General features: G+C 40.5%; 1 non-coding gene across 1 annotated transcript; it reads left to right on the top strand.

Annotated features, from left to right (window-relative positions):
* Window positions 1-1,359: 1,359 nt before the first annotated feature.
* On the top strand, window positions 1,360-1,492 carry LOC123325003. Its single transcript, XR_006540171.1, has one exon. It is a non-coding gene; the product is annotated as a small nucleolar RNA SNORA70 (small nucleolar RNA).
* The last annotated feature ends 2,460 nt before the right edge of the window (window positions 1,493-3,952 follow it).

Here is a 3,952-nt window from a genome sequence, read left to right as displayed (position 1 = left end):
ACTTGCAGTGTTTTAATTACTATTTTTTAGGAATTGCATAATTTGTTCCTTCTTACCCAAGAGTTGTTTAATAGAAAGAAACAATTTCTAGGTGGAAGGACCTTTCTAATTTTTGGTTTTGTTCTTAATATCTTGATTTATTTCAAGTGTTTGTAATACTTCTACCTGATGGAAATTATTGATGTTTTGACTTAATATATGGTCCAATTTTGGGAATGTGTCATGTATTTTTGAGAAGAAGGTGTATTCTCTCTTGTCAGGATGTGGTGTTACACACACAAACACAGTCTATCCTCACTGTTCATGGATTCCATTTTTTTTTTTAAAGATTTTATTTATTTATTTGAGAGAGAGAATGAGAGACAGAGAGCATGAGAGGGGGGGAGGGTCAGAGGGAGAAGCAGACTCCCCGCCGAGCAGGGAGCCCGATGCGGGACTCGATCCCGGGACTCCAGGATCATGACCTGAGCCGAAGGCAGTCGCTTAACCAACTGAGCCACCCAGGCGCCCCATGGATTCCATATTTATGAATTTGCTTATTTGCTGAAATTTATTTGTAACCCCAAAGTCAGTTCTTGGGGCTCTTTTGTGGTCATTTGCAGACATGCACATGTGCAGAATGATGAAAAATTTGTGTCTGACATGCACATTCCCAGCTGAGGTTGAACAAGCTGACACTCTGCCTTCTTGTTTCAGCTCTCATACTGTAAACATAAATATCCTTTTCACCATATATTTAGTGCCACGTATTTCACATTTTTGTGCTTTTTGCACGAGCCGGGGGAGGGGCAGAGGGAGAAGCAGACTCCTGGCAGGGCCCAGAGCGGGTGGGGGTGGGGTGGGGGGGTTGGAGGGTCGGGGGGGTTGGGGGGGTGGGTACCAGGACCTGGAGATCATGACCTGAGCCAGAGTCAGATGCCCAACAGAATGAGCCACCCAGGTGCCCCCTCCCTGAGTAGATTTAATGTTCCTTGACGTGAGTTTTCTTTATAACATGGTGCTAGGTACATAAAGGGACCTCACTTTGTTAAATGAATGAATCAAAGTATTAGGAAATATTTCCAATCAAGCAGAAAATAAGACCGTATTTGATCTTGGAGAGAGAGAAGCCCTGGAAATGACTGGCTGGAATAACTTTTCCTGAACTGACATGACACCTGAAAAGCTACTTCACTGGGGAAGCTGTACTTAACTATTTTGGAAATTAGAGATCCTTTTTTTTTTTTTACCATATACTTCTGCATGATTTGGTTTTATTTAGTTGAGCCAAAATTTACAGAAGTATGTAGATATTTTGTTAACTGTCACTGATTTCCTAGAGGTGCCCAGAATACAGTGTTCTAAGAACTTACCACGCTTCTGCAGCCATTAAGCCGACTGTGCTCTTTGTCCATGGGGGCCCAGTGTGCCATGGCTGCAAACAGTAGCCTCCTTGGTAGTGTATGTAGCCTGTTGATTGTATGGGTTGCCCTAAGGGACCTTGGAGACAGCCCTTTCCAGTGGATATTGAGGTCTGACCTCATACTATCTCCAATCTAGGCTGCAGACAGGTATGCGGGGTGCCTTTGGAAAGCCCCAGGGCACAGTAGCCAGGGTCCACATTGGCCAAGTCATCATGTCCATCCGTACCAAGCTGCAGAACAAGGAGCATTTGATTGAGGCCCTACGCAGGGCCAAGTTCAAGTTCCCTGGCTGCCAGAAGATCCACATCTCCAAGAAGTGGGGCTTTACTAAGTTTAATGCGGATGAATTTGAAGACATGGTGGCTGAAAAGTGGCTTATCCCAGATGGCTCTGGGGTCAAATACATCCCTAATCGTGGCCCCTTGGACAAATGGAGGGCTCTGCACTCATGAGAACCTCGGCACTGCCCCCTTTCTATTCATGCCCACCAATAAAACCTACTTCCTGTCCAAAAAAAAAAAAAAAAAAAAAACTACCAAACTAGCAATTTTTTAATACCCACCAAAGTATATTTTTTAAAAATGTATTTTTATAATTGAGACAAGCAGTAAAAGATTTTTTTCCTTTACATGAGTTCAGTCAAAATCTGTAGTTGTTATTCTCATAATACTATGTAAATACTTTTATTCACAATAAAACCCAAGGCAAGCATCACTGACTTTATTTTTTAAAGTGGCCATCATTAATAATTCATTATGCAGGGAACAACTTACTTTTCTCTAAAGATTTGGCAGTTGAGTTGGATTATGTCCTATGTTCCTTACCCAGGATATCACAAAAGAGGAATCAGCCTAAAACTACTCTTTGACATATCAGGGTTTTTTCTTTTTTTTTTTTTTTATTGTATTATTTTAATTAAACACAAGATCGTGAAACAGACATCTTAGTTTCTAATGCAATTTCTCTAGTTGGTTTTCTCAACTATTTATATTGTGAATCTTAATAGTTGAAAATTTATTTGGTCTCTTATAAAAACATGTATTAATAATTAGTTGATAAAGGATTGCCATTTTAATCTCACCACATTTTAAGACTCTAACTCAAACTGTTCTCTTTTTTCCCAGTTTTGTAACACTTGGAAAGAATTTAAAATTTTATTGTGTTTCTAGCAGTTTTTTTTCACATGGAAGCAGAAGGCTGTGTAGGTGCTTTAAGTAAAAGGCTGTCTTAGTGACATCCCTAACAAGAACCCAAAGCAATCCTGTTAAAAAAGATTTCTGAGTTCCAGCTTTTTTTTTTTTTTTTTAGATTTTATTTATTTATTTGAGAGAGAGAGAATGAGAGAGAGCATGAGCTGGAGGAGGGTCAGAGGGAGAAGCAGACTCCCTGCTGAGCAGGGAGCCTGATGTGGGACTCGATCCCAGGACTCCAGGATCATGACCTGAGCTGAAGGCAGTCGCTTAACCAACTGAGCCACCCAGGTGTCCCGTGAGTTCCAGCTTTGAAACATTCTAAAAAGAAAAGTAAACAAGAAAGAAAATGTAACTGCTTGACCACATTTGCCAGTGAGTTTACTTCCTTGGTTAGAGGAGCAATTTTTTTTTCTCTTATGTCAGCTGATACTGTGTTGACAACATCAGCCCAAATCATTTTGCAATAAAAAATGGAATCTAAGGGGGGTTGCTAATAGCACCAGACTTTGTAATGGTTGAGTGGAAATTAGTCTCTGCTTTTCTTTTTCCTTGTTAACTCAGTATCTCATTGGAGACGTCCAGAAACTAGAGCTAAGTGGTGGGTAGTGGAAAGACCCTTTTCAGGTGACAGGAACTCCCAATAATGACCATGGGTTTTATGGGCTTCGTTTTCTCATTACAATAACCAAAACACCTTTGAAAGGATGTCATAAAAATTGGGACTCTCTCATATAATTTTGTCACTTTGCCATATCACTTTTTTTTCCTTTGTTGCATTCTCTACTTAAAATTCCTATTCAGACGGTACGTGAGTTGACAATCCCACTTTATCAGAACACTGGCTACCACAAGGAAGTACCTTTGGAGCTCTCAAGTCAAGTCTTTGATCTGTGAAATATTATGTAGGTTCTTTTTTGAACAGGGGCCATTTTTACCTAGTTTTTGGATTGTTACGCACTGAATGTATTGCCCCCAAATTGATGTGTTGTATGTAGTTCTAACCCCCAGTGTGGCTATATTTGGAGATGGAGCTTCTCAGGAAATAAGGTTAAATGAGCTCAGAAGGTGGAACCCTGATTTGATAGGATTAGTGTCCTTATAAGAAGAGACACTAGAGAGCTTACTCCCTCCCTCTCCAAGTGCACACGTGAAGAAAGGCCATGTGAGCACATAGCCTTTACAATCCAGGAAGAGAGTTCTTGGAAACCAAATCAAACAGCACCTTGATTATGGACTTCCAGCCTCTTGCTGAGAAAATAAGTGTCTATCATTTAAGCCACCCAGTCTATGGTATTTTGTTATGGCAGCCTGAGCCAACTAATACAGATGTTAGGAACATGGATTGTCTTAGAACTT

Source organism: Neomonachus schauinslandi, chromosome 5 (assembly GCF_002201575.2).
Source record: "Neomonachus schauinslandi chromosome 5, ASM220157v2, whole genome shotgun sequence".
NCBI lineage: Eukaryota > Metazoa > Chordata > Mammalia > Carnivora > Phocidae > Neomonachus > Neomonachus schauinslandi.
Note: the sequence above shows the minus strand (reverse complement) of the source record. Positions and strands in the feature narration are given on the sequence as shown.